Source organism: Panthera onca, chromosome C1 (genome assembly GCF_046562875.1).
Source record: "Panthera onca isolate mPanOnc1 chromosome C1, mPanOnc1 haplotype 2, whole genome shotgun sequence".
Taxonomy (NCBI): Eukaryota; Metazoa; Chordata; class Mammalia; order Carnivora; family Felidae; genus Panthera; species Panthera onca.
Genome location: NC_138346.1, coordinates 221,160,861 through 221,181,837, shown reverse-complemented (window position 1 = coordinate 221,181,837; position 20,977 = coordinate 221,160,861). Strand labels below are relative to the sequence as shown.

Here is a 20,977-nt window from a genome sequence, read left to right as displayed (position 1 = left end):
TGGGGGAGCTTTTCGGACAAGAGGCCGTGCCCTGGGGTGACGCCCTGGGGTGAGCACGTGACCTCCAGCGTCTCACACCCTGTCCAAGGTGTGCTGCCCGGAGAGCCCAGCCCAGAGGCACACTCCTGAGAGTGATTTGTGCCCCGTGGGGAGCAGGTGGGGCCAGGGCTTGGGGAGCTTCCCAGGATGCTAACCAGGGGTGGGCGTGGGGCAAGGGGTCCCTGTGCATCAGGTGGAGAACTGCCTTCAGGGGTAGGTCTGGTTTCAGCCTAAGAGGCTCAGGCAGCTTCCCTGGGCCCCCTGAGGGCAGCAGAACAGCCAGGGTGATGGGTATGGGGTGCCCTCTGCCTTGCGCCCCCATCTCTGAGGCAGCAGCTTCAGGGCTCAAGTCAGAATGAGGGTGAGAGAACCTGCTGAGCATTCCAGGCATGGGGACCTCCCCTGGGTCCCCCAGTGACTCCTGCTTCACCCCGAGCTCCGGGTCTGCTGGACAGGGCTGCCGTGGGTGCCTTGTGGCCGAGGCAGGTTTGAGGTGTGGAATATCCACGCGAGGGCACGACATTCCCCTAAGGTTAGTCACTGGACTCGCCCGCGGTGCCCACGTTACCTGTGCCCCCCCCCCCGCCCCCCGTCCACTACTCGAGGCTGCTTGTGAGTGACTTCTGTTCGTGTGATCTCCAGCTTTCCTGGTTATCACTACTTGATGCAGACGCATCTGCACTTTGCTTGGATGGTTCCAGAAGCCTCAGTGGCTGAGCGGCCATACTCTGTCTCCAGCACAGGCCATGGGGTGTCTTGCCCAACCCAGCTTTGCAGTCCAGTAGCCCCTGACAGGTTAGTTGGGCATCCAGCCCTCACCCCCACCCCCAGAGACAGAAGCTCTGGAGACGTCTCCTTACATCTGGCTCCGGGAGGAACCTCTGGCCGCCAGGACACCCATCAATCAAGGCCAGTAAACAACCCAATGGGACCGAGGGTCTTCAAGAGGCTCCCACATCCCTGGGACCCTGGCCCAGCCCTCACCCAGTCCTGAGGCAGAAATGAGTGGGGCCCCGGAGGACCATGCACCCCAATGTGATGCAGGGGTCCCCGAGGCACTGCATAGGGTCAGGTCCCAAGCCTCAGCCAGACCAGAGGCCCACAGCATGGGGGAGGAGAGGAGGCCCCACCCATGGTACAGGTGCCGGCACCGGAAAGGGGCCCGTGTTGCCCCCCCAGACTGCACCTAGACCCAGGGTGGGGGCAGGGTCCACTTCCCGCGAGGACTTGAGGGGCTGCCCGGCTCACCTGCTCCATCTGGCTGGACAGGATATTGGCCCATCGCTGTCATCAAAGCAGCCCTGGGCTTCTCCCTCAGACTGTCCCCATCCCCGCTCCTCCAAGGCCCCCAGGTGTCCCGGACTCCAGGTCCAGAGCCGAGCGGTGGCACGTGCCCCTGCCCAGGGCCCCATCGCAGATGACCACGCCCACTTCCTCCACCCTCACCCACACAGCCCTGCTTCTCAAACAGGGCTCACTGTCCCCACTCCGGTCCCCACCGGTCAGGGACGAGGGTCCACCCTCTGTGTAACAGGCCTTCCTACACCCTCCCACTACTTGCTGCCCTCACAGAGGCCTCTCTGCCCCACCCTACAACCCCGGCCTCCATGAACACGCCTGCAGCCCGTGAACCCCCCACCTCGCCCTGGTCAGTGCCCTTCATGGGTCCATCTATGCTGTTCCTCCCTAGCCTTGGGGGTCCCGCCCTGCCCCAGTGTCAGAAGGTGACAGCTCCCTTGGTTCCCTAGGTCTCTAAACAAGACCCTCCTTGGGGCACCTGGGGGCTCAGGCAGCTGAGCATCCGACTCTCGATTTCAGCTCAGGTCATGATCTCACATTTCATGGGATCGAGCCCCGAGTCTGTGCTGACAGCACAGAGCCTGCTTGGGATTTTTTCTCTCTCTCTGTCCCTCCCCCATTCTCTCTGTCTCTCTCAAAATAAATAAACAAGACCCTGCTTGGCCACAGTGATGTCTCTAGTTCCAGCCTGTTCCTCTGCAACACACAAAAAAACTCCCTGCCTCCTCCCTCAGCACTTCTAGAACTCGTAGCCTGGCTCCTCCCTCCTGCCAAGGTCACAGTGACCTTCTCCCACTGGTCTAGCTCCCTCCATCGCCCTCCCCCCTCACGCTGTCCTCTGATGCGGTTGGGACTCCTCAGGTCCCAGCACCTGTGCACCAGCGGCCACGTCTGCCTCTTCTTCCTCCCACTGACAGGCAGGCCCAGGCCGGTCCCCAGAGCCCTTCTTTCCCGGCCGCTACACCCCAGCCCCTGGCCCATCCAGCTATGCTGGAATCCTGGGACAGAGTTACCGAGTGTCTTGGAAAGGCTAATCCAGACCTAGCAGAGCCACAGGGGCTGTGACAGCAATCTCACCAACAATTCTTTTTTGGTCTGTTTTTACTGTTTATTTTTGAGAGACGGTCAGAGCACGAGCAGGGGAGGGGCAGAGAGAGAGGGAGACATAGAACTCGAAGCAGGCTCCAGGTTCTGAGCTGTCAGCCCAGAGCCCAAGGTGGGGGTTGAACCCATGAACCGTGAAATCATGACCTGAGCCAAAGTCAGAAGCTTAACCAACTGAGCCACCCAGATGCCCTCCCCCACCCCCCACCCCCACTGTTCTAAGCAAAGTGTCGAGGCACAGCCGAAGGCTCAGCCGAGCCCTAACCCTTCTCAGGGGTGAACCCTCAGCACCTTGTTACAATAGCTCAGACTCCTTCCCAACCGCTGCCCCTCTCGTGCCCAGCGAGCTTGTCGAAGGGCATAGATTCTCTTCACAAACGATCTCTCGAACCCGAGAGTCCCATGGGAGCTGGTCCTCGGGCCATTGACACCCTAGGGGTCCGTCTGGGTGGCCATCACGTCACAGTTTCCCAAAGCTGCAACCTCTGTGCACCCTCCCAACCCTGCCAGCCCTGCCTCGGATTTCCACTGCACCCCGGGCCACCAGCTTCCCTTGTGCTGCGTCACCCCCTCCCGGTAGCCTCGTCCCCCCCCTCCGGCCCCATCCTGTGGAGCAGTGGCTCCTCTCCCAAACCCCTCCCCCTCAGGGCACCCTGCCGGCTTCTCCCTCCGCTGCCCACAGGTCAGGGCCCAGACTGTGAACAAATCGTCTGTGGATGGATTTCCACACCTCCTGTTGTCCGACCCGAAGGGTGGGCAAGAGGGTGGGGGGTCTCCTGCTGGCGTCGGTGAGCAGCACAGGGAGGGTGGCGGGACCAATGCCGCCGTGGGGGTCACTGATAGGAGTGTCCAGACCAGCCAGTGCATGGAGACAGAGGCACATTGGTGGCTCCTGGGGCCAGGGGGCTACCCGGTGGGTCTTCCTTCAGGGGGCTAAAATGTTCTGGAACTAGATGCTGACGGTGGTTGTACAACATCGTGCAAGCACTAAATGCCACTGAGTTGTTCACTGTAAAATGGTGAGCTTTATGCTATGTGAATTTCAACTCAATTAAAAAATACTCCCTTGGTAAACACGTCTCCCATCAAACCAAATCCCATCAGAATAGGATCCAGGTGTTGCTTGGGGCCACCGGGCCCTCTCACTCCTGAGGCGGTTGCCCCCCAGTTTCTGTGTGGATGGGCCCTGGAAGGCTCAGCTCAGGAAGGCATCTGTGCCCCTGGAAACAGGGAAGCCAGTCTTCCCTCGTGTGTGTCTGAAAAACAAATCTGCTTGGTGCCGGGTGGGCGGCCCCAGAGCACAATTAGACTCCAACGAGTGGAAAAAGAGGGTGGTAATTTTCCCGAGCCCCATCCCTGGTGGCAGCCTCAGGCATCTCCATGACACTTTTCTGCCTTTGGAGACCAATTACCCAGGTGGAGGGGGATAGCTGGGCCCAGTGGCCTCGTTAGCTTGCTTTCTCCACTGGAGGGGGACCGGGGAGGGCAGCTGGTCCACGGCCCAGACAACTCGGCCGGGCCCCAAGGACCTGGAGATGCAGAAGGAACCTCACCACGCCAGGGCCCCCAGGTGGGCTCAGGCCTCTGCCAGTGGGAGCCAAGGGCAGGCCCCACCCCCGGGGCCCAGGGGTGCCAGGGGGTGCAGGAGTGCGGAGCTCCCTCCCTGCCGTGGCAACAGCCCAGCTGACGCCTGCCTTTCCTGGTGCTGGGGTTGCATCAGACAAGGGGCCCCTCGGGGGCCCCAGTAGCACCTTAGGCACAGGGTGCGCCCTGCCCTGAAGGCCCAGGCTCCCCGCCCCAGGCCGGAGCTGCCTTGCTCCACGGGGGTGAGGGCGCCTGGCGGTGTGGGTCGGGCTCTGCCCCCCTCGGGATTGCCACAACCACCGCTTGTCCCCTGATGCCGCCTTACCTGATAAATATGGGGTTTCTGGATGATTCTTTCTCTAGGGTCTGTAAGGCAGTCTGCTCAGACTTGATAGGGACAAGGCCAAACCAGAGACTGGTTCCAGAACAATTTCCCAAATAGGCCACCGACTCCCTGAAGCCCTCTGAGTAATCCTGGCTTCCGCCAGGATCCATGACCTTTCCTGACCCCTTGCCCACCCTCCATGGGAGCAAGAGGGGCCCAGGGCCTTCTGCGGGCTCGCTCCCCATCACCCTCTGAGAGGAGGTACCTCTCCCCAAAGCCCACGGAACCTTCTGACCACCTTGAAGCAGAAAACGTGGGGACACAATGTCCTCATTTCTGCTTATCTGCAGATAAGCATCTACGGGAAGAGTTGGCTGTGGCACGAGGATCTTCCCCTTGGCTCAGGGCGTCTGTTGCCAAAGGGCCCCCAGAAAGTTAGGAGGGGCCTCACCCCAGCACCCCTAGTTTCCTTCTTAGAGGTCACCCCCACACCCCTCTAGACAAGCCCTTAGTTGCCTGATCCCTATAGTCATATGTGCATCTAACCTGGGACACAGGCCAAGACCTATACTTCCAGTCCCTCCCCAGCTGGACCCTGAGAAGAAGCCCCATAGGACAGGCCCCTACAGGAAATGGACAGAAACAACCCCCCCCCCAGGAGCAGGACGGGGCATCCCCAGGTGGGACCCCAGGGAAAGGATGGGGGTGGGGCCCCACAACCCAGAGTGACCTCCTCACTGATCCTGCCTGACCTCACTGACTTCACCTGACCTCCTGGCTGACCCCCTCCTGACCTTCTCACCTCATCAGACCTCGCTGACTTTCTTGCTGACCGCCTGACCTCCCTGAGCTCCCCTAACCTTCTCGCTGAGCCCCCTGACCTTCTTGCTGACTTCACCTGATCTCCTCCCTGATGCCGCCTGACCTTGCTGACCTTTTGCAGACTTCATCTGACTTTCTTGCTGACCCCACTTGACCTTGCTGACCCCACCTGCCATTCTCATTGACCCCACCTGACTCTCTTGCTGACCTTCTCACTGACCCAACCTGACCTTGTCCCCCTCCTTCCTCTGATCAGGATTTCGTGAGCCCTCACTTCCTGTCAGCACTGGGGACACCTGGAGGCTCATGGGGCCTACAGCCTGCTGAGGGGTGGGGTACCCCAAGTTTCAGAGGCTAACCCCATAAGAGAGAAAGAGAACATTCCAGAAGAGGGGCAGCGTGTCTCCAGCCAGGGAAGCCCCTAGGAAGGCTATGGCTAGGGTGGGAGCCCCTGGAGCCCCTGGAGCCCCTGGGAGCCCCCACCCAGCACTGTCTGGGGGCTGGTGGGCAAGTTTCCCCCACCCTGCAGAAGCCCCTCAACATCACTTTAGCCTGGCTGTGGGGCGGGCTCTGGACCCTCTCCCCTGAATGTGAGAATCTTCACTCAAATTAGATGCTAATGCCTGCTGCAGCTGCCGATTTGGAATGCAAATCTGAACCACCACACAAATGCTTCCGCAGCCCTGTGGCCCCGGGGGGGTGGGGGGGCAGAGTGGGTTCTCCCCAAATTGGGTTCCCCAGGACACAAGGTCGCCCCTGTTGGTAGAGCCACTGGGGCGTCTGGCATCTTCCAAGAGCTCTTCCTGCACACGACAGACTTGCCCGTGTGGTCCTGGGCCAAGCCTCAGAAGAGGGCTTGGCCTCCTGCTCCAACTCCTGTGGTGGAGGCCAGCGCCTGGGCAGCCCCTGCCTGCGGGAGAGGAAGGAGGTCAGCACCAGGGTCAGCTCCAAGGCCACTGTTAATAAAGCCAGCCCTGGTTACAAGTTGACCTTGGACACTTTGCTGTCATTTTGCCTCCACGTGGGGAAAGGTCACAGCGACTTCAATGGTGCCTGGTGCCAGCCTGGGAGGGACACAAAAACTGACGCTCTTGGGTCCCGCACCCAAGACCTGACCCTTGTCCTCTGACCCCAAAGTGCGGGCCTTCCCCTGCCCGGCGGTGAGTGTCCCTGAAGGGCACCTGGAGATCCAGACAGAGCTGACACTCCAGCAGCGTTCATTCGTCCATTCTGCAAATGCCCGTGGTGCCATCGGTGTGTACTCTCACCTAGTCTCCTGGTCAGCCCTGAACAAAACTGCAGCCTGGTCATGAGACCTACCTCAGTCTGTGCGCGTGGTTGGCACATAAGTGCTGGGTAGAGTGCGGGCCCCGCTGGAAGTTAGCAGATGTCTGGGTCTCACTGAGAGGTAACACGTGAGCAAAGAAGCCAAAAGGGTGAGGGTGCCACAAGGAACCCCCAGGAAGGGGCCGGGAACGTGGCAGGGGTGATGGGGTGGGGTGATGTGGGCCCGGCTGTGGCAAGTTCTGAGTCAGAGGTGGGGGGAGGGGGCTGCCAGGGACCAGGGACAGCGTGTCTCCACGTGCTGTGGGTGAGGCTGAGCCTACAGCCTTTGAGGGCAGTTGCAGGGGCCAGTCAAGATCAAAGCACTGACCCAGGAGAGACCGTGGTGGCCAGAGCAGGCAGTGACACAGGTCAGAAGGACCCCCAGGTCTGGGTGCACTAGGAAGGTCCAGCCAGCTCTCCTAGGGGCTGCGGCTGGAGAGGGTGCAAGGAGATGGGAGGGCCCCTAGTAGACATGGGGCAGGTCCAGACCGGTCTGTCATGGCTGTTGGACACGCTGTGGCAGGCGGGTAGTGCGTTTGGGAGCTGTTGGCATGATGACTCTTCGGTCTGGTGACTGGAGAGGGTGTGGGGGAGGGGGACAGAGACATGGACAGACTGGGGCCTGGCCAGATTAAAGGTGGGGACAGGAGCAGGGGTTCCTGGAAGCCAATGAAAGAAATGCTTCCAGATGGAGCTGCTGACCCATGGTGTCAGAAGGTCAAGGGCAGGAGGCTGAGGACAATGGCTGAGAACTCAGTGCTGGAGGCAGGGAGGAGGAGGCAGGAGGAGACCGGCCGGCAGGGCTCACTGCCCGGCGAAAGGCACGCAGGCACTGGGAGAAACACGTGTTAGGGCCGCGCTGAGGCAGCCTGGCAGCATCCCGGCCAGAACAGACCTGGATGACAGTGACAGAGGGTAACCGGTCAATGAATGGGAATGCGTGAGGTGTGGGGGGAGGGCAGGGGACCGCTTTTCCTTTCAGAAGAGCCACGGAGGAGAAAATTGCCAGCCACGACCACCAGTGAGCAAAGCCACAGCCTCTGCTGTGACCACTGCCAGGGGTGCACAGCCTGTCAGACCCCTGCACGGAGGGACTTTGTGCAGAAGGATGGGCCTGGAGCCTTCAAAGGGGGTCTCAGCAGTCAGGAAAAGGCCGAGGAATGTTCTGGACCAACTGAGACTAGGGGACACCACAGCTCAGTGCGGCATACGGTCCTGGGTCAGATCCTTTGGGAGGACAGCACTGGGACAACTGGTCAACAGGGTCTGAGACCAGCCTGGAGGGCATGGGGCAGGTGACGAGAATTCCCAGGCTCCGTGGCCGTGTGGTGCTTTGGTAGGGGTGGGGGTATCTTTGTTTGTAGGTCAGGGGTGAGGGGCATCCAGCCAGCAACTCACTCTCAAATGTCCTAGAAGAAACTCCCAATACTTGCTATGGAGTGGGGTTCACCCAAATATACTTGCTATGGATTGGGGTGCACCCAAATCCGTGTGTTGAAGCCCTAACCCCTCAATGTGTTGGTATAGGGAGGGGGGTCTTTGGGAGGAGATCGGGTTAGGTGAGGTCATGAGGGTGGGCCCCACGGTGAGATTAGTGTCCTTCTAAACAGAGGGCTCTTCCCTTTCTGCTTGCACACACCAAGAAAAGGCTGTGTGGCCACCATGAGAAGGTGCTGTCTGCGAGCCCGGAAGGGGCCTCACCAGGCACCATATCTCCTGGCACCTTGATATTAGACCTCACAGGCCCAGGAACTGTAGGAAACAAATGTCCATTGTCTAAGCTGCCCAGTTTGTGGTGATGCGTCACAGCAGCCCAAGAGGACTGAGACAGTATTGTACCTGCAACTTTTCTGTAAGTTTGAAATTATTTCAAAATAAAAAGGGAAAAATTGCCACAAAGGAAAGACTTAAGATAAAGCAAAATAAGGTCCCAAACAGGGCTGGGCCCTCCTCAGGCTTTAGTAGGCCCGTGCCAGGAAGGGGGCCTCGGGGAGTGAGGGCAGGAGGGAGGACCCCTGCTCCGGGAGATTCTGGAGGCCTGCGGTGGAGAGGAGCTGGGAACGGGGGTTCAGGGCTGCAGTCACTGATACCATTGAAGAATTAGGACCAGGGGCATTGAAAAGCACAGAGTAAAGGCGTCTAGAGGTGCAGGTGATGGGTGAGGAGGTGATGACAAGAGATGGAACACCAGGAAAGAGGGGACTTTGGGGGCTTGGGGGGGCCCAGTACCACATGGGGGTGAGGCCAGGAGGGGCCTGGGAATCCCGAGTTTGGAAGAGGTTGGTTTGGGGGCTGTAGTGGTCTCAGGGCTGTGAGGGCTAGGAGGGCACCTGGTGCTTCCCCGGAACGAGGCAGAGGCCTGGGGATCTGGTCTGAGACACCCTCCCCCAGGGGGCCAAGTCTGCACTGGAGGCTTTCCCGCCGCTGCTCTAGACCCAGCTGTGTGGTGGAGAAATGAGGGTCTGCTCTGAGTGCAAGAGCTACAGGCCCTTTTCCAGAGGGTTCCTGCACAGCTGGGGGAATGCAGTGGAGTCCTGGGGTCCCTAGTCTGCTTTGTCCCCAAGTCTCAGGCTCTCTTTGCAGCCGGAAGATGGGAGCCCCTTTAGACCAGGCCTCCTTTCCTGAGTGCTCAGTGTGGGGCTGATGCCCACAGATTGTGGGCTCTCAGGAGCAACATGGCATTCATAAACCTCCAGCTTTGGCCAAGGCGGTGGGGGCGGGGGGTGAGGCCAAGCCACCTGTCTCCCTGGGAGATTGTGTGACCTCGGGCCTGTGGCCACGCCCTGTTTGTGCAGCGAACACAGATGCCCAGGTCGTATTCCACATCTGGGAAAAGTTCCCCCGGGGCCTCCAGGCTCCCGGTTTCTTCCTGAGAGGCCACTGAATCACTGGGCCTGGCCTCACCTAAACACCAGAACCTAGGCCAGGCCCAGCTGGCGTAGGCCCCGCAGGGCAGAAGAGGGCAGGTGGAGTTCAGGTTCCCAGCAGGATGAGTCCGGGGGCACCTGCTGCGGTCTGGAGCGGCTCAGTCCCGGCAGGGCAGGCTGGGGGTTACGGCTGGCAGGAAGATGCGCCCCCATCCCCGGGGCCCTGCTCAGCCAGCATTGTAGGCCCACGGACACAGGAGGAGCCAGGATTCAGGACTCCCCTGAGCCCCACTGAGCAGCACCCCCCGCCTGCCCACGAGCTCTGGCTTCACCTTTGCTGCCAGGGCCAGAAAAGGTAGAAGGAAGCCTCCGGTGGGGTCCAGCAGCCCCTCGGGCTGGCTCTGCCTGGGGCCCTCCATGCCTGAGGCCTGCGGAGCGCAACCTGAGGGTCCCGAAGCACCTCAGCACCTCGAGACCCCCAGGTGGACAGGTCTCCTGCCGGGTAGGCAGTTCCTTGCAGTTGGCGGGGGAGGGGGGTGGTCAAGAGCAAGCAGGTGTCTCCGCGCAGCCCACAGGGGAGGGCAGGGCCCAGCTTCGCCTGTCAGTCACTCAGCAGAATGTGCTCTGCACTGACGCTGGGCACCCTGTCCCATCCTGGGCCTCACAGCTCTGGCCCCTGTCATCTTCCTCAAAGACAGCGGGGTGGCCAGGAATCTGCCCTGGCCACCTGCAGGTTATGACCAGGAAATATGGCTCTAGGTGACAGCGCCGGAGGTGGGGGCTGGGGGACCTCCTCGGCCTGGGCAGCCGTCCCTGACAGTGCCTTGGCCTGGCCGGCCAAACCAGTGGGCAGTTGGAAACAAGGGCCAAGCAGAGAGGAAGGCCAGCGGTCAGCGGGGCAAGGGGTGGATTGGCTGAGGTCAGAGTGTGGCAGGGCTGAGCTGGCCTTCCCCCATAGCCTCTCCCCAGCCTTCTCCAGCAAAGGGGCTTTGAGGGGTCCTGGGCTGAGGGGCTAAGGGGACAGTGTGCAGACACTCCTTGTGACGCCAAGGTCCCAGGCCTGTGGTCAGTTCTTGTTGCTAAGGACAAGAGGGGGCACCCGCCAGCTGCTCAGACCACAAGCCAGTCTTTGCTCGAGGCCTCTGGGAGTGCGGGGTACTCGGACCCACCCGCCCCGACTCCCCCCCGCCAGAGCCGGCAGGGAACACCTGCCCCCATCAGACCCTGAGTCTCTAGAGCTCCCTCTGGAGGCTGGAAGAGAGGAGGCCAAGAGGCCGGGCAGCAGAGAGGTCTGAGTGCCTGCTGGGTCTGCACCTCTATTTCCGTGGCTGCTTCAGCTGTACTGAGACCTCCCTGCCTGGCTCCCTCGGAAGCTCTGTTTCTGGCAGGTGCTACCTGTGAACCCACTGAGCCCCCTGGAATGGTGACTGGGGGTAACTTATTCAGTGCCCACAGCTCCAAGGTTCCAGGCACATCCTTGGAAGGGTCCTTGGCTCGGTCCCAGGGTTTTGGTCTGGAAGTACCCTTGTCCAGAACCTCTCGGCTCAGGCTGTACTTGAGGACAGCACCAGGGTGCCCCTGGGTCCCCGCCAGTGTGCCCCATCAGAGTCTGCTTTCTGATGCTGACCTCTGCAGATTCCCGTGCACAGGGAGTCAGAGAAGCCTGTGTCCTCAGCTTGACACCTGAGACCGCCTGTCTCCCCAGATCCGTCCTCTCTAGGGCCTGCTCCTGGGGTTTGCCTCTCACACAGCTGCCCTTGGCTATCCAAGGCAAGGCCCGTCTCCTGAGCCCCCTCGATCTCTCAGGGGCTGGACCCAGCAGCCCTTCCCGACCTGGCCCCGAGCAGAGCAGGCTCCAGGTACAGAGGCCGCCCAGTGATGGCCCCAACAGACCACACGTGGAGGTGACCGTGAAAGTGCTGAGTGTCGGGTCAGAGTCCCAGGAACATTCAGCTCACGGTCGACCGGACTCAGGGTCCCCCAATTTCCACACACCAAACCCAGCCTGACCGCAGGCAGGTGGGGGATGAAGGGACCTTGGCCGCAGCCCTGCCTCATGGCCCCAGCCAAGATTTAGTGGCAGCCTCAGACCCAGAGCCCCCCCACCCCCACCCCGGCTCCATTCTGAGTACCGTCCCGCCTTAGGGCCCAGGGCTCATTTTTGACAAACACTCCCGTCCCCGTCTCAATCTCCTCACCTTCCCCTGACACCTCACCCATAGCAAACTGCTTCGGTCCCAGGCCACAGATAGGACACCTGCCAAGGTCACTGGCAGGAATCTTCAAAATATATTTAAATAAGCTTTTTATTTCCAACATGTTCAGATATACAGAGAAGTTGCAAAGACGGCGCCAGGCTCCTACACCCAGTTCCCCCCGTCGTTAGCAGTTTGCACCTACTACGAATCATCGGTCACAGCGAACCGATATTGATAATGTTATCTAAAGTCCACACTTCATTCAGATTTCCTTAGTTTCTCCGAAACATGATCCTTCTGTCCCAGGATCCCGTTCAGGATCTTACTTGACGTTTCGTTGTCACATTTCCTTAGGTCCCTCTGGGTTGTGACAGTTCCTCCTTGTTTTTGTTGACCTTGACAGTTCTGAGAAGTGCCGGTGATGTGTCTCTGGAAGCCGCGTTGATGTTCTTCTCGTGGTTAGACTGGGGCGTGGGTTTGGGGGAGGCCCACGGAGGTGCAGTGCCCTCCTCACCATGTCACGTCAGGGAGGCCTGTTGTCACTGTGACTCATCACTCAACTGCAGTTTTGCCACCAGTGGGACATTTTTTATTGTCTTGTACTTTAATTTTAATGATCTCTGAGTTCACTTGCTCATCGTTATTATCGCTGTCGTGTAAGCGTAAATTTAGATTGACCCACATTTAACACCTCAGACCTTCTCCCTGGAATCATTCTCCTGCTGATGTGTATGCTTTGTGGTTCTTTTATAGAAGGCTGTTGGTGGCAAATTTTCCCAGTTCTTCTTTCTTGACTTTTGTCTGTTGTGCTGTATTCCATCTTTGTTCTGAGGAAAGACATTCTGGTTTGTTGTTACTTTGGGTTCTTTTTCCACTGTCCTCTGTTTCCATCAGCGCTGTCCAGACATCAGCAGTCACTCCCACTCTTGACCAGTCTTGTTTTTCTCTGGCTGCTTTTAATGTTTTGTCCTTAGTTTTCTGGAGGGTTCACTTGGATGGCAAGGTATGGGTTTCTGTTTATTTATCCTACGGGGGATTCACTGGGCTTCCTGAATCCGTATTTTGATGTCTTTCAACAGTTCTTGAAAATTTTCAGATACTTTCCTTTCAAACATTAATGTCTTCCATTCTCTTCTCTTTCAATTCTGTGTGTTTTATACAAACCCCTATATCTTACCCTCCCTTCTGTAATTTTCATGTCTTTTTTTTTTTCTCCATTTTTAGCCTCCATTCTGGACAATTTCTTCTTACCTATCTTCCACTCCCCAATTTTCTTTTCAGCTACTTTTTTTAAAATAAAGATTTTAAAAAGATGGGGCACCTCAGTGGCTCAGTCAGTTGGGCGTCTGACTTTGGCTCAGGTCATGATCTCACAGTTCAGAAGTTCGAGCCCTGTGTTGGGCTCTGTGCTGACAGCTCAGAGCCTGAGAGGCTGGTTCCGATTCTGTGTCTCCCTCTCTCTCTGCTCCTCTCCCACTCGTTCTCTCTCTCTCTCTCTCTCTCTCTCTCTCTCTCTCTCTCTCAAAAATAAACGTTAAAAATTTTTAAAGATTTTATTTATTTTTTGAAGATTTTATTTTTAAGTAATCTATACACCCAATGTGGGCCTTGAACTCATGACCCCAAGATCAAGAGCCACATGCTCCAACAACTGATCCAGCCAGGTGTCCCTTCTTTTCAGCTACTTTTAACCCGATGTTAAGCCTATCCATAGAGTTTCAAATTGTAGTTACTACATGTTTTCATTTCTAAGGGTTCATTTGCTTTTTTTAAATCTACTATATAATTATTATAAGTTCCAGCTGCTTGCAGATATTAAACTTGTTATCTTTTTCTTTTTCAACATAGTAATTTTTTCTCAGTCTGTGTCTGATAATTTCCAAATCTGAGGTCCTTGCAAGTCTTTCTGATCTCTGTTGTTTCTACTGATTCTTGTTCATGGTGTCTTATATTCTAGCATGCCTGGTTATCTTTGACTGTGTGCTAGTCATTGTACTTGAAAATTTGTTTTCCTTCTGCCCTCCCAATTTGTTTTCCTTCTGCCAACCACCAGGGCCCTGCCTAGTCTGGGACCACCTTGACTTGAGAAAGATCCCTGCAGCTTGAACTGAGCCGCACTTACACCTCATTTTCAATGGAAACCTTGGGGCTCCCAGCTCTCTGCAGGGAAGGTGTCCTGTTAGACCCACCTCTGCACTTCGTGGGAACCCTGAACTTTCATTTATGTCCCCCAGCTCCCCAAGACTGTCAGAACAATAACTCTCATCTGACCCAACAGGACAGTGGGCTTTGTGTGCATTTGCCTCTCAAGACCACGATTTTCCTTGGCTGCAGCCTGATATGCCCTTTACCGGTTCCATGGCTCACCAAAGCTTTCGCAAGATAGCTTAGTGTTTTGGTTTTCCGTGAGCAGGTTTGGCCTAAGAGCCTCCGCCTTCCACTATTGCTGAGAGGCAATAGCCACCATACTGGCCACATCCTCCTTCATGGGGCTGTCTCGCCCTTGACTTTGGGGCTCCTCACTCTCCTTCTTGCTCCTCTGTCTCCACTGTGAGTCCATCACCTACTTCCCAACCAGGAATCCTGGGACTCCTCCCAGCACAGTGGACCCTGACTGTGGCCTCCATTCCTACCATCAGCAGGAGATAGCAGGTGTATCTCCTGCCTGGGTTCTCTGCTGACTTCCAACAGCCAGTGTGGAGTCTCCACTTGGAAAATTCCCGCCCCAATTCCACCTGCCTAATCAGAACCTGCACATGTCTGAGCTGAAACCACAGGACACTGGGGAATAGTGTTCTGAGTCCTCCCTAAACTCCAGATGTTGGGGTGCCAAGAGCTCTGTCCTCAGGCCCCTGGTCTCTGCTCCACCTGCATCTGCTCCCCTCCCATGGCACTAGCACCCTGACGCACTGCCTCCCAGAGATGGGGAGACTCAGAATGCCTTGGGCTCTGGTGACCCAGTGGCATGGAGGTGCTGAGAACACAGTGACCAGCTGCCAACAGGCCAAGTCAAGGAGGTCTGAGGGCTGCCCAAGGGACTTGACATCCTAAAGGCCTCTAGGGACCTCAGTGCCAGTTGCTGTGGAAGACAGGGATGGGTTCTTGATGAGCACCAAAGAAGAAGGAAATAGACAACGAGGATCAGGCAAATAGTTACCTAGCAGGAGGCTGTGTGTAAGAACAACGAACACAGGTTTTCAGACTTCTGGCCTGGTGTTATCGGGATGGCATGACCGAGTGTGGTCCCTGCGAAGACAGGCTCGGGGACAACACAGGTGCTTTCAGGGTCTCAGGCAGAAGGGGCCAAGGTCAAGACTGAGTCAGACTACAGGAGTATGCATCAGAGTTGGGAGGGCCTGAGGGTGCTGAGGCTGTCGCTGCCAGGCCCTACCTGGACACTGGGGCCTGAGATCATTGTCCAGGGCAGGCAAGTGGGGGAAGGGGCGACCAGGACTTATCCAGGAGATTTGGAGAGGGGTCCCCAGTGCGGAGCTAACTTAACCTGATCTGTGGGCAGGTCTGAGGCCTCATGTGATGACCAGGCCTCCATCTGGGCTAGGCAGGGCTGGAGTGGTGCCTTGGGGTAAGAGAGGGGTTTTCTGGCTGCAGCCTTTGTGCTCTGAGCTTGGAGTGGCGAGCAGGTGCCTGGGTCCTTGTCTTCAGGTGAGAAGAGCCAGGGCTTGAAGGGGTGGAAATAGATCAAAAGGTAGGTGAAGAAGGACCCCCTCGGTGCAGCATCTAATCACGGCAGGGCCTACCTGCTTGTGCCAGGCTGTGCTGCCCGGTCAGCACAGCAGGAGAGAGCACCTAAGCCAGAGGCCTTCCCGCTGCGGCGGGGAAGGCGCCTCTGCTGCATCGGCTAGCTCAGAGTGGGAGGGGGGTGGCGAGGTTGCTGGGAACGACACCACTGGGAAGTCCTGAGGAGGCAGAGCCAGTGCCCTGGGGGGGAGCCCTCGTCCTGCGCAGAACCGCCACGTCTGAGCCCTGAACATAAGGGTCTGGCTCTGCCGAGTCTGTGACTTGACCTTTTTCCCAGTTTCTAGGGCAGTGCTGAGGGGGCCCCTCCCCCATCCAGATACACACCCCTGAGAGAGAGAGAGAGAGAGAGAGAGAGAGAGAGAGAGAGGTGACTAGCAGTGTTTGCCCCCTCCCCTCCCATGAGGGGCATTGACCCCAAGGACAGCTGCCCAAGAGGAGCACGTGTGGGCTGGCAGGGCCCCCCCCAGAGTCCAGCCACACCTGTCCCAGGTGTTTGCTGTGCCGTGGCCAGAAGGTGAGTCAGACAGAGGAGCCTGGGGCTTCAGGAAGACCCCAGCCTGTGCAGAGAAGCAAGCGCCCGGTGCCAGCCAGAGGTGCAGGGACCTGCAGAGGCGTCTCTGAGCTCGGGTCCCCTCAGAACCCAGAGCTGGCCAAGTGCTAGGAGAGTCCCCCCGCCCCGAGTCCAAGGCTCTGGAGGCTCCGGGGCCCTCCCCCTGCCCCAGCACAGCCCCAGCCGGCTGGCAATCCCCTGGCACGGAGGTGGGAGCCCCCATCAGCCTGGTTTCCAGGCCAAAGTCAGCCTCGGTCGGGTGCGGAGACCCTGAGGCCATCTGTGGCTGGCTGCCATGCAGGAAGTAGCCAGGAGCCACAGCACAATGGCCCTTTGTCCTGCTGCCTCACCCAGGCAGGCCTTGCCCGCAGCCGGGGCCGGGGGGCTGGAGGCTGGGCCCCCTCAGGCCAGCTCTGCCACCAGCCAGACTGTGTCCCCAAGCATGAGGTGGCCTTTATCACCCTCCCAGGTCAGGCCTCCCTGTCCCTAGAGAACCTGTCTCTCCTGTCCCACCCTGTTCCTGCTGCCATGGCAACGTCCGCACCCAGCAGGTGGGCCGGGCCAGAACCTTTGTCTGGCAGCCACCAGTGTCTCCGTCTCCATCTCCGGTGATCCTGGCACAGACTGCAGCTGCCGCCCTTCAGGCCAGGACGACCCGGGCCCGTTGTGCCGCGTAGGGCGGCCCCAGGCTGATCGTTCAGGGCTCAGGCACCAGCGGGCAGGGCCACTGTGGCTCTCCCCTTGGAGGAGGCCAGAGGCTCCAGGTCCTGCCCCACTGCCCCCCGCCGCGTCCACATACGTCCTTGAGGGGTGGGGGCATGCTGTCCCAGAGAGACCTGTGGGGGGCAAGGGTCCCAGGCCTACCCTTCCAGCGCCCCTGCCCCGGGCAGGAGCTGGGATCTTGCTGCCGCCAAGAACTGGTGGCCGCGCACGGCTGCTTGGTCAGGAGTGACTGCCCCGGGCTCGGGGTCTTGAAGCCGGCCATCGGCAGAGTTCAGATGGGCCTGAGAGTCCACAGGGCCCAGCCTCGTCATCAGGGGCTGCCTGTGACAACCACAGGAGCACAGGAACGTCCCAACTGACCATTTGTCTGAAGCCGAGAGGTGTGACGCATGGGAGCCCGGCCTGTGCGCTGAGCCCTCCCGGGCCCCTTTGCCAGCACAAGGGAGCTGATGGTGCAGGTTCCACAGCGTGACTTTGGGTCATTTTTACTCTCCTTGGGACTCAAGCAGAGCAGGACAAGGAGAACGGTGAGTGTCACCGTCGGGTCAGAGAGCAGGTGCTTAGCCAGACCAGAACCTTCCTCTTCAAAGTGACAGCCAGCGGGGACGGTCAATGTAGGTTTCATTGGCCGGGAGCCGGCTGGCCGTGCGGCATCGCAGCCCACAGCCCACTGCCCACCTGCCCACTCTGGACCCACCCGCACTCGGCTTAGGGAGCTGGCCTCCACTCGGGAAAAGGCCGGCTCTTCCCTGGCCTTTCCGCTGCCGGGCTAGGAGCATCCCTCAGCGACACGGCTTCGGCCAGCGCGGGCAGCCTCTCGGCGGGACAGCGAGCTTGCTGCGCCCTTGTCCAGAGCGGGACAGGAGCGTGTGCAGAGGGCTCTTGCCCCGGGCCAGTCACGGCGCCGGCGGGCTGCTCGGGCAGCTCCCAGGACAGGCTCTTTATTCAACCTCCTGCAGAAAACTGTGTGGTCCTTCGTGAGTCAGAGTTCACTGTGATCCAGGTGTCTCTGAGCGTGTGTGAGCGCTGGAATCAACGGCAAAGTCCGGTGTCCTCCTCGCCCGGCTGGCAACAGGATCAGGGTCGTCAGACCAGGCCAGGTGTCGCTGCAGCGGCCACAAAGGCGAAAGACAGCCGCCCCCTGGGCCCGCGACTTGGCGGGGGTTCGCTTCTGCCTCACTCCGGGTGCCCTCTTCCCCGCGACGCTCTTCAGGGGACTGTCCCCCCTCCCCGGCTCCAGGGGGGCTCCTTCCCCGCCGTCCCAGACGCCAAACCTGAGTGGGGCCTCATCCAGCCGCCCTCGTCCTCCTGGGAGCTTCTGAAGTCTGGCCGCGCCATGCCCGCGAGCCCTGACCCCAGCATCTCTGGGCAGAGCCAGGTGGCTCCTACGCACAGAGGCATCAAGCTGTCCTGCAGCCAGCGGACGGGTAGCGTGTGGAGGACAGGGCGTGAGCCCGAGAAGGGGGTCAGCAGCGAGCAGCCCCTCCTCCCCTCCGACAGCAAACGCCTCTGGGTTTGTTAGGGGGCGACGCCTCGGTCTCCCCCAAGACACGGACGCCACTGGCAGGTGCATCCTGACCCCAGCCCCACGCAAGCACAGACACCCTGAGCGGGCACTGGGGGCGTGGGGGTCCTCACAGTCCTGAACCGAAGGAGGGGTGTGCCTGGTGGGTCACCCTAGTCAGCACCGCCCTAGGGGCTGGAGGTTAGAGGGTCAGAGGTCACTGATGCCTCCAGATGCCGCGCCGGGGGCCAGGGGGACCAGACCAGCTCCTGGCTGTCCCGTCGGGAGGTGTGAGGGAGGAGCCTGCAGGTTCGGACACCCCATCACCAGCACAGCTCTTTTGGGGCAGAAGGCCAGGCTGAGCTTGGCTGGGGAGTGGACTAGGGTGGAGAGTGGACTCGGAGCCCCACCCCAAGGGATTTCGGGTTGCTCCACTGGGACCCTCTGCGCGGGGGGGACAGGAGGCCAACAGGGTGGCATCGCAGGGACAGCACCCTCTGGAGCCCTCTGTGGCAGCCACTCTCCTGGCCACGTCCACCCCTGGAGGACAGCCTCTGGGTCTAAAGACCAGAGCCTGGACGGGAGGACAAGGCCCCACAAAGCCCAGTCCCTGGGCTGAAGCACACCCGGGAGCCGACAGCCCGGGGACAGGCCCTTTGTGATCGGGGCTTGCAGGGGAGTTGCCAGAGTTCGCTCTGGAAAACAGCTGGGCCCTTTGGGATCCCCACTGGTGGGGCTAATCACGTGTGGGGCTGCGTGTCCTTGCGGGACCTTCCGCGGGGGGTGCCCTCCACCCGCCTCCCCAGACGGGGCTGGGGCCCTGCTCCTCCCCACCCTGCGGCCGTGGCCCCAGACCCTCGCAAACCCCGATGTGCAGTCCCGCATCCCTTAGCCTCGGGGGTCCCAAAATTGGGGCTTACAGGGGTTTCCACGACCTCAGCCCCCAGACCAGCCCCCCACCCTCCAGAAGGGCTCCTCTTCTCGACACCAGCATGTGAGTCTATGTGACCCACGCCCACCCCGTGCCGTGGCCTCCTGCCCTAGGGTTATTGCTGGGGGCACCCAAGGGAGGGATCGTGAGAGATTCAGGCAGAGGAGACCCCGCCGTTGCTGCCACGGCTTGGGGCCGGGGGCCCAGAGCTGAGAGGGGCAGGTCCAGGCTCGGCCCTCTGTTAATGGGAGATGCGGCCGTTGCCAGGGCCACCCCTGGGGCAGAGCAGAGGGTGTGGCGTGTGACCTCACTCGCCTCCCCGGACTCGACTCGTCGGCAAGGCGGGGCCCAGGGGCCAGGACAGTAGCTGCTGCCCTGGGCCTCCCAGCTGCCTGCACACTTCACTGCAGCCCCTGCAGAAGCTCTCCTCCCTGGTTTTTGTTCAAGCTGGGCCCCGGCGGGCGGGCAGGCGGGTGAGCTGGGTGAGGGGGGGGGGGCAGGAATGTGCGCGGGGGCCTGCTGCCCGCCCAGCTGCCGCGTCACGTCGCTGCCTCCCTCCTGGCCTATGGGAGCCCGGGGGACACACCTGTTGGCGGCCAGGAGCAGAGATTGGTCGGCAGGGAGCAGGCACCTGCATGGGGCGGGGTGAGGCCCTACATGTAAGGCGAGCCCGGGGCCACCGTCTCTTCCCTGCCCTGCCCTTCACAGCTGCAGAAGGACCCGGCCACAGCCTCCATTGTTCCCCGTCGCTCTCAAAACTTTCCCGAAAGACCAGGCCATCTGTCCACCTGCACACGTGTGAACTTAAGTCTTTCCTTTGTGAGGAGCCTCAGCTGAGGGAGGCAGGAAGCTGGTTTTTTCCAGGAGGCGGGCAGTGTTCACTGGCCTCCTAAGCTGCTCCAAGGTTGGATCCCGGTTGGGGTCAGGCTGGGCACCCGGGCCGCTCACCACAGGCTCAGAGGTATTTGGGGTGACTATGCCAAAGCTTCTCTGATGTCTGTCCTGAGGCCTGGGGAGGCGGGGGGGCCCTGGGCGCAGGGACAGTGCCGGACACGCCGGTCTAGCCGCCAGGCTGGGGTCGGGAGCGGCCTCCCACCCTCCTCCTCCAGGCGCAGAACCTGTCGGGGCAGGTAACGCAGGAGGTGGAGGCGGAGGAGTCTGAGGAGGCCGCCCGCCCGTGGGGAGAGGCCCTCGAGTGGCTGACCCGGAGAGGACACTCTGAGCGACGGTGGCTGATGGGCTCAGGCCCGGGGAAGGGTAGTCCTTCCTCTCCGGGGAGGTGGGCCCCTCGGGCCGAGCACGCTGGGTGTTGGATTCAGAGCCGTCTTGGGCTGGCCAGGGCCGCTCAGGGTCCGGCAGGCATGAGCAGCGGGCAGTGGGTGTCTTCTAGCCCACGGGGGCGGGGGGGGGAGGGGCGCACGCAGCTCAGGGTCACCAACAGTAAGCGTTCCCGCCTTCCGCCTGGCGACAGGACCTTCTGGAAAGCTTGCAAATCGGCCACTGATGTGACAGTTCTTGAGGTACCTTATTCCTCCAGAGCTGGGCGTGGGGAAGGAACACTTGGGGGCCTGGGCTCAAGGGCACCCACAGCCCCCGGTCATGGGCTTCTGGATTTGCTCTTGAAGGGAAGGGCTTGGCTTTCCCAGAGGCCACACTGGTGATGGCCGGAGCTCGGGGCCAGGGCCAGCCTGGCCTGGATTCAGACTCTTTCTCACCCGCCTGCGTCTGAGGCGCCAACAAAGCCGGAAGCACCTTGGAGAAGGTGTAGGCCGGCCCCCTGCCTGACACCATTACTCAGGGCAGGAAAGCGTTTCCAAAGGTTCTTCCCTAAATGCAAAGTAGCAACGATCACGGCACGCCAACACTCCGTTCTGGCAAAGTACGGCCCTCGCTACCTCGGCCGCGCACACCCAGCTCTGGACTTGCCGCGTGGCTCCCCGAGAGCA

At 60.1% G+C, this 20,977-nt stretch overlaps 1 protein-coding gene across 1 annotated transcript in view; it reads left to right on the top strand.

Annotated features, from left to right (window-relative positions):
* Nucleotides 1-17,385: 17,385 nt before the first annotated feature.
* The window catches only part of TTLL10 (tubulin tyrosine ligase like 10), a 30,075-nt gene continuing 26,483 nt past the window's right edge, over nt 17,386-20,977 (top strand). The window contains exons 1-2 of the mRNA XM_078452563.2: nt 17,386-18,163; nt 19,740-19,992. The gene's annotated coding sequence lies outside the window, so the exon portion shown is untranslated. The remainder of the gene's footprint in view (nt 18,164-19,739; nt 19,993-20,977) is intronic.